The 9,751-nt window shown below is 37.1% G+C and overlaps 1 long non-coding RNA gene across 1 annotated transcript; it reads right to left on the bottom strand.

The window, feature by feature from the left end:
• Positions 1–4,365: 4,365 nt before the first annotated feature.
• Positions 4,366–9,174, bottom strand: LOC132345006 (uncharacterized). The gene is made up of 2 exons (XR_009494104.1): positions 9,031–9,174; positions 4,366–4,602 (listed from the first exon to the last, which is right to left on the bottom strand). It is a non-coding gene; the product is annotated as an uncharacterized lncRNA (long non-coding RNA).
• Between the last annotated feature and the right edge of the window lie 577 nt (positions 9,175–9,751).

Here is a 9,751-nt window from a genome sequence, read left to right on the forward strand (position 1 = left end):
CATTAAAAAATGGAGAATAATCAGAGCACATTTTCATCTTTGCTTTAGAATTTGACATTCTCTTTTCTCTTTATGATTCCAATAGTTTTATAAAACAGAATTTTTAAAGATTACTTTCAGATATCTTCCAGGTATAAAAATCAATAAAAAATATATTATCTTATTTATAGTTTAAAATATTAGTTTCAGAAATCTCTAAGTTTATATAAGACAAAATTTATTTCTTGCTATTCTCCACGTTAACTTTATTAAGTCCTTAGGATAAAAATACTGTGTTATAAAGGTGATTTTTTTCCTTTGTTTGCTTGTTTATTCAACTTACTAGAATTTCTAAAAACAAAAGATGTGTTTAGTGGCTCAGTTGTGTCCAACTCTTTGTGACCTCATGGACTGTAGTCCACCAGGCTCCTCTGTCATTGGCAAGAATTGACAAGAATATTGATAACAGGCAAGAATACTGGTGTAGGTTGCCATGCCTTACTCCAGGGTATCTTCCCAACCCAGGGATTGAAACCAAGTATCCTCCTCCAGGGCATCTTCCCAACCTGGGGACTGGATCCTCCTCTAGGGGATCTTCCCAACTCGGGGACTGAACCCAGGTCTTCCACATTGCAGGTGGATTCTTTACCATCTGAGCCTCCAATAAAGTCCAAGAACACTGGGATGGGTAGCCTATCCCTTCTCCAGGGGAACTTCTCAATCCAGGAACCAAACTTGGGTTTCCTGTATTACAGGTGGATTCTTTACCAGCTGAGCTACCCAGGAAGCCCCAATCTATAAAAGATAAATGTTCTTATCTCATATTCTAGTTATATCCATTGCATCAGTAAAATAATCAGGTTAATTTTGTGATGGGAGGTGAGTAATAAGATATATTTAGAAATGACTATATTTACTGATTTTAGAACCAGAGATCAAATTGCCAACATCCGCTGGATCATAGAAAAAGCAAGAGAGTTCCAGAAAAACATCTATTTCTGCTTTATTGACTATGCCAAAGCCTTTGACTGTGTGGATCACAATAAACTGTGGAAAATTCTGAAAGAGATGGGAATACCAGACCACCTGATTTGCCTCTTGAGAAATTTGTATGCAGGTCAGGAAGCAACAGTTAGAACTGGGCATGGAACAACAAACTGGTTCCAAATAGGAAAAGGAGTTCATCAAAGCTGTATATTGTCACCCTGTTTATTTAAGTTATATGCAGAGTACATCATGAGAAACGCTGGACTGGAATAAACACAAACTGAAATCAAGATTGCCGGAAGAAATATCAATAACCTCAGATATTCAGATGACACCACCCTTATGGCAGAAAGTGAAGAGGAACTCAAAAGCCTCTTGATGAAAGTGAAAGAGGAGAGTGAAAAAGTTGGCTTAAAGCTCAACATTCAGAAAACGAAGATCATGGCATCCAGTCCCATCACTTCATGGGAAATAGATGGGGAAACAGTGTCAGACTTTATTTTGGGGGGCTCCAAAATCACTGCAGATGGTGACTGCAGCCATGAAATTAAAAGACGCTTTCTCCTTGGAAGGAAAGTTATGACCAACCTAGATAGCATATTCAAAAGCAGAGACATTACTTTGCCAACAAAGGTCCATCTAGTCAAGGCTATGGTTTTTCTAGTGGTCATGTATGGATGTGAGAGTTGGGCTGTGAAGAAGGCTGAGCGCCGAAGAATTGATGCTTTTGAACTGTGGTGTTGGAGAAGACTCTTGAGAGTCCCTTGGACTGCAAGGAGATCCAACCAGTCCATTCTGAAGGAGATCAGTCCTGGGATTTCTTTGGAAGGAATGATGCTAAAGCTGAAACTCCAGTACTTTGGTCACCTCATGCGAAGAGTTGACTCATTGGAAAAGACTCTGATGCTGGGAGGGATTGGGGGCAGGAGGAGAAGGGGACAACAGAGGATGAGATGGCTGGATGGCATCACTGACTCGATGGACATGAGTCTAAGTGAACTCTGGGAGTTGGTGATGGACAGGGAGGCCTGGCGTGCTGCGATTCATGGGGTCGCAAAGAGTCGGACACGACTGAGCGACTGATCAGTGAAATAGTGTCCCTTTCTTTTTAGAATGCATCATTGCTTTTTTGTACAGTTAATTAGTGTAGTACTATTAATTTATCACTAGTTATTATTTAATACTATCTTTAATTTTCCATTATCATTTAACCACTATTAATGCTAATAAATACACAAAATATATATATTAATTTTGTCAGCTATATGCTGAACACTTTACGTTTTCAAAAACCTCTATTTGCCATTTTACTACTGGATAAACTGATGCAAAAGAATTTAAACATCTTATCGGAAGAAATAGAGGTAATAGTGAAAGTCTAAACCCTAGCCATTAAATTGTTCTTAATTTCTACCATAAATTATATAAATCCTCATTAAAATATGTACATAAATTTCTTTAGAACAAAGATAAAGAAACTAGAAACCTCATTTTGTTTATAAAGCTATAAGCTACATATATATAAACTTTATTGTTATGAATCTATGGATGAGTAAAATTAGTCACTTAAATTCAAAGAATTTGCCCTATAAAATTATTTGCTATAATGATAGGCATACTATTAAAAAGTGTGATATGTTGGTTATTTGCACAAAAAATACTTGCTTTATGCCAAGTTGATAGCTATATTTTAAGGTTCACAGAATCACTACATAGGAAAATAAAAGCTTATCAACAATATTTAGCATTTGCTAGATGTTATTTAAAAAATAAATTTTAGCATTCTCTTTAACAATGATATTTGCATCCGTAAACAAGCAGTCTAATGGGAATGGATAAATCATAAATAAACACATTGAGTCAAACCAGGGTCAGCAAACCTTGCAAGTTATTATCATAAATGCCTGTCAGCAAGCATACATAAAAGTGTAGAATCACTGCTTGGTTCCTAGTGGAGAGACAGCTATACCACAATCTCCCTCTCACTACAGCTGGCACCTCTGATTTCACATTGCAAAGGCAGATATGTGCTGACCACAGCAAAGGCAAAGGCACAATGGAACTAGTGTGGAATTGCACAGGGTGCAAATATTGTTACAGCATTATTGTTTACTGAGCCTCCATGCCACAAAAGCTCAAGTGATTACACACAATATATCTTCCTGGACATACTCTTTGCCTTTTCTTTCCCTTGTCTGGCCTAAGTTTTCTTTACTTCAGTAAATTGACTGTGTTTACATACAGAAAATGGCCCTGCTGTTTTTTAAAGCAACATACTCCACTTTTGCAAATAGAGGCAAAACACTTTCAGTACCATTAACACGCACACTACATATGCACACACCCACTGAGGGCAGGGAGATAGATAGGACTGGGAGAAGACTTTGCTGCCTAAAACAAGTTTTATGCTTTTATATTTTAACTCAAGTCTATGAACGGATAGTGAGGTGTGTGAAATTATAAGTAGAACATTCGATATACACATATGTTGTAGAGACGTTAGATAGCCGATTTCCATAGAAGTCATCTCGCTTCCACGAGAGCATTCTTCACCCCACATAAGGCCCACAGCTAAAGGTGATTACTCAGATTCTCCTCTCCTGTAATTTTCAGTTAGGATTCAGAGACACTGAGTGAGTGGCTAGAGGTTTATATGTTCCAAAAGGTAACATATACATGTATGTGCTTTACACCCCCATGTTTCACAAAGTGAACGGGGAAATGGAGAAAATTATTTATTCCACAATACCACAGAACCAGAGGTAAAAGTGAGGGGACTCCTGAGTACTTCTTATATTCCTATTGAGTCCCTCTGGTTGACGGCTGGTTTCATTCCTATGCTTGAGTTCTGTGAGGTACCCTAATCCATAATTAAGAAATTCATCACATCCTTAAGCTGCCTAGATTGTTTAAGTCATAATGTCATAAATGTGCATCAATTTAAAGGGTGAGTTTGAAAGACCATTGCTTTGAGTAATGAAAGTCACTCTGTTGTGTCCAACTTTTGGTGATCCCATGGACTATACAGTCCATGGAATTCTCCAGGCCAGAATACTTGAATGGGTAGCCTTCCCCTTCTCCAGAGGATTTTCCCAACTCAGGGATGAAACCCAGGTCTCCCGCATTGTAGGCAGATTCTTCACCAGCTGATCCAAAAGGGAAGCCCAAGAATACTGGAGTGGGTAGCCTATACCTTCTCCAGTGGATCTTTCCCACCCAGGAATCAAACCAGGATCTCCTACATTGCAGGCTTTACCAAATGAGCAATCAGGGAAGCAGAACCCTGCAAGGATAGTTCTTTAACTTTTGGGCTATCATAGTACTCCCAGTCCACTAGTCAATGCCTGATAGACAACCTTCTTAACTTGCAAAATACAATGACTCTTTGGTGTTCCTCTATAGAGAAAAAATTACAAGGCTTTATTACAAAAATAAATTGTTGGTGTTTAGTCGCTGAGTCATGTCTGATTCTTTTTCAACTCCATGGACTGTAGCTCACAAGCCTCCTCTGTCCATGGAATTTCCCAGGCAAGAATACTGGAGTGGGTTGTCATTATCTTCTCCAGGGGATCTTCCCAACCAGGAATCAAGCCTGCATTTCCCACTTGGCAGATAGATTCTTTACTATTGAGTCACCTGGGAAGCCAATGAAAATAAATGCATGATCTTAAAATAAGACATTAAAAATAAATTTACTTGAGTAAAAAGACAAATACTTTGGGAATTTGGACCAAATCTGCATTTCACCCTACATATTTGCTGCTTTCTGGACATTATACAATCAGTTCCACTTGATTTCTCATACCTGAGACAGATGTTTCAGAATTAGAGCAAACTCCAGTGAATCCAAGGCATAGATAAGTCAGCATGTCAGAGTAGGAAGATAATACATTTTTTAGCTAGATGGCTCTAGTTTCAAATCCCAAATTCTCTATTAACTATATGTATGATCATTGACAAGCTAATTTATCACTCCAAGTCATATTCTTTCTCCTGTGAAAAACAGGGCAAATGGATCAGTATGAGAAATAAATTAAATGAGATACACTTGTCATATAGTTTGAATTGTACTTGATACATAGTAAGTGCACAGAGCATGAATTCCTTTCCAAATTTGATAATTCTTAGGATTTGATGCTAACTCACAATCAAATTAATAAGGCTGGACAGTGGTGACAGAGGTGCTTGCGTATTAATGTTCCTTAAACTATTGTTCCCATAGGGCCCAGAGGTCTTTCAGTGTTATTTATTAACACCAATGAAAAAGAACCATTCTATTCATTCTAGAATCAAGTTTCATTGTGTATCTGTTTAGAACATTACTTACAACAATATCAAATACCAGCTGTTGATCACTAATGAGGTAGTCATCAGCTAACCATTATATGATTTATCACGGTAGTATTCATAGCAACAATCTGAGTTAGCTATTGCTATACTTATTTTAATACTATGGAATATGAGGTTTGAAGAGGTTAGGTAAGTTTCTCATTCAAGATCACCAGCCAGAAGGTGTCAGTGTCAGGATTCAAAGCCAATTTTGTTTGGTTTCCAAAGTCAATATTATGACCAGCATTCTTTGTATATAGACCATTAAAGTAATGGTGGCTAACTTTTCAGAATCTGACAAGAACCCTGGAGAGTAATAGAAAAAAGAAAAGTAGGTGATTCCACAAAACAGCATCAGGAAAAAGAAAAATGCAGTTTATCTCCTCTTTTTTCTCAGCTATTATTTCATAATGCCATTTTGTGATATATTTTCCAATTTCAAAGTTGTACCAGCAATCATTTCGTTTTGATCTTATTTTTCTTAGTTTTTAAAGCTTGTGCCTCTGTGGCTGAGCTAATCTTACTGCTTTAGGCTGTGTTTTCTATCTTCCTTCTTTCCTTCTGTCTTTCCGCCATCCCCCTCCCCTTCTCCCTTCCCTCCCTCCCTCCCTCCTCCACCTCTTTCTTTCTTTTGGAATTCCAGGCCATGTGAACAAAGAAGATAGTTACAAGCACAAGCGGGCTAGCATTTTTTTTTTTTTTTTATATATAGCTTTGCAATTTTTATTTCCACATCATTTTTACAAAGTTAGAGAACAGGGGCTTCCCTGGTGGCTCACTGAAAAAGAATCTGCCAGCCAATGCAGGAGACACGGGTTCGATCCCTGATGAGGTAAGATTCCATGTGCTGTGGAGCAATTAAGCCTGTGCACAACTGAGTCTGTGCTCTAGAACCCAGGAGCTGCAATTACTGAGACCACAGACCACAACTACTAAAGCCCGTGCACCCTAGACCCCATGCTCCACAAGAGAAGCCACCACAATACCCACACACTGCCACTAGATTGTAGCCCCCTTTCACCACAACTAGAGAAAAGTCCATATAGCAATGAAGATGCAGCAAAGCCAAAAATAAATAAAATAAACCTTAAAGTTTTTAAAAAGTTAGAGAACAAATTAGAATATTATGTTTAAAAACTGATGTATGGCAAAACCAATACAATATTGTAAAGTAATTAGGCTCTAATTAAAATAAATAAATTTAAATTTTAAAAAACTGATTTGAATACATGAATATCAAAAGTTTACAGAAATAAATCACTTATTCAGAAAATATTTATTCAATATCTACATTGTGCCCTGTTTTGCTAGATACCAGAAAGACAGTAAGAAACAAAATTAAGTTCCTGACCTAAGAGCCAATTAGACATAAACAAACAAGTCTATATAATCATGTTAAGGAATTATTTGAAAAATAAATCTTTTTATTTTATGACTTTTTTAAATAGAGTCACTTCTCTATATATAGTGACTGTGTCCAAGAGATAATCCATACTTGTTTTGTTCCTCTTAAATTTAGCCCTCTTAATCAACCTGGCCTATTCTCTCAAAATAAACATAATGTCCTTTGAGGACTCCTGATGTCTTTCTGTAATCTCATCTATTTTGAGAACCTAATTGAAAGTGAATTCAAATTCCCTTCCAAAGGTGGCTGCTGGGATATATATACACACACACACAGAGAAAGTTATATATATATATATGTCACAGAGTTGGACATGACTGACCACACATAAGTATGCACACAAGCATATATGTGTGTATACACACACACACACATAAATACATACATAAACACACATATCAATGTATATACACAAACATGTGCTTCCATGTGTGTGCATGCGTGCTCAGTCGTGTCCAACTCTGTGACCTCATGGACTGTAGTGCACCAGGCTCCTCTGTCCATGGAATTTTCCAGGCAAGAATAATGGAATGGGTTGCCATTTTCTACTCCAATATATATGTGCGTATATATACATACAAGAAATACATGTCTGGGCACCATACAGTGTATTTATTATTTTGGATCATTTAATCTTGGATCACTTAATAAAAGCTAAGAAGTTTCCTGAAGATTGTATGGATATTGGGGAGCAATATTTCCCAGAGCACGCAGACTACCTTATCGATAAAGAAACATTCATTTTTGACCATACACAACAGGAAGAGCTATAAAGAGTTGATTTCAATGACAAGGTAAATTAGAAGATGCGTGAGTGGGATCTGTGGTTTGGAACAAAACAAAACCAGGCAACCAAAGATTAATCAATCTGGAAAAATTGTGATTTCTAGTTAAAACCACAATTTCCTCTCATGACTACTAATTTTCACCCTGATTAATCTGTATTCTTGTTAGGGAATTTGGGATCAACTGTACACCCTGCTATATTTAAAATAAATAACCAATAAGATCCTAGTATACAGCACAGGGAACTCTGCTCAATGTTATGTGGCACCCTGGATGGGAGAGGATTTGGGGGTAGAATGGATACATGTATATGTGTGGCTGAGTTTCTATGCTGTGTGCCTGAAGCTATCCCAACATTGTTAATTGGCTATACACTAATATAAAATAAAAAGTTTTAAAAAGTAAGAGATGACACACCAACACAATGTTGTAGAAAATGGTTGTATGGTCCACCTAGATAGGTACTTCTCAGTATTACTAAGCCAATTCATTAGTTATGTACATTAGAAAGACATTTTATCTAGAACATTTGTGAAAAAACACATTCTCATTTGAGCTTTACATGAACACTCTATTTAAAATACATTTACTCATTGTTTTTTCCATTATCCTGCTGTACTTTTCTTCATACTGTTTTCATTATTTATAGCCCACATCTGATTGTCTGTTTGCCATTCTTCCCCACTAAAACATAAACTCAACAATTGCAAAGACAATCTTATTCACCACTGTACATGCCAATGCCTAGAACACTGGCTACCACTGGTAACTAAGTGAATTTTTGTTGAACAATTAAAACACAGCAAAAGAACTGGTTTAGAATATGGAAGTCCTTCTATAAATAGTGGTGCAATTAATTAAACATTTAATTTGAATACGAATGTAGAATAATCCAAACAAGTCCACCGCCATACCTCATTCTCTTTCTATGCATGCACACACGCTCAGTCTTCAGTCGTGTCTGACTCTTTGTGACTCTATGGACTGCAGCCGGCCAGGTTCCTCTGTCCATGGGATTCTCCAGGCAAGAATACTAGAGTGGGTTGCCATACCCTGCTCCAGGGGATCTACCAGACCCAGGGATTGAACCCGTATCTCCTGTGTCTCTTGCATCACAGGTGGATTCTTTACCACTGAGAGACAGGGGAATCCCACATTGTCTTTCTATAGCTCCTACAATTTCCTTAGTAGGAATTGGCAAATAGTGGAAACTTTAATTGGTCTCTGTCTATTTTCTTTTCTTCTTCTTTTTTAGGTACTATTCATTTAAATGACTACTTTCCTGTGCTTCGATCCAAACTCCCAATATTTTCTTGTTATTTTCCATATTGCATTTTGTAATAGGCCAATTCTTTAGGGCACATGGATATCCTGAATTTTTTTTCCTGTTATTCACATCTATCACATCAAAAATGTGGAAGAACTGAGTATCCCATGATGCTCTCTTTATATATATCTATCTATAGATATAGATATAAATAACATAGGGTTTAAGAATATGGCTTCTAAGCCAGACAACCAAATACCAGTTGATAATCACTTACCTCTCTGTGCTTAATTTTCTTCTTCATGAAAATTAGGATGAGAGCCCCTTCTTGTAGTTCTGAGGATAAAATCAGTTAATGGAAAGAAGATGTTTATAAAAGTATTAGATACACAGTGAAACATTAGTTTTGGGAGACAATTCTCCAGAGAGCTCTCATGTTTCTGCATGTCCCATGAGCAGAGGCACTGACTGTTTTCTTCCAGACTATCTTTTCAAGGATGTTTTAGAGTGAACATCCTTGGAATATTGAGATACTGTCTCCCTCCTGATAAAATGGAAGATTTATTCACTGTCCATAAAATAAAGATAATGTCTCCCTCTGGGACAAAGTGTTAGCAAGTTTGCTAGAAGCTCATTATAAAAATTGGGTTCATTTTAGCTTGGTATTCCTCAGCGGTGATGCAAACACACGATGTGCAGACATGTCCCAGTCCCTTGTTTTCCTGTGGGAATTGGGACTTGGAGAATAGATGCAAGAAAATATCAGTACTCTGGCTACTACCAACACAGTAAGAAGAAAACTCTCACTTGCTCTGACTCACGAGTCCCATGTCTTCTAGCATTCATGAAATCATGATGATATACCTTGCAAACTAGGCAGTAAAATTAAGGCTCAGACTCTTTACAGTTTTTAACAGTCAGAGATGTTATTACTATATTTTCCTCTCCAAGGTTATATATAACTTTCTAACTTTGAGCAAGAAAGTGTTTCTGAGATA

The sequence above is a fragment of the Bos taurus genome, chromosome 3 (assembly GCF_002263795.3).
Source record: "Bos taurus isolate L1 Dominette 01449 registration number 42190680 breed Hereford chromosome 3, ARS-UCD2.0, whole genome shotgun sequence".
NCBI lineage: Eukaryota > Metazoa > Chordata > Mammalia > Artiodactyla > Bovidae > Bos > Bos taurus.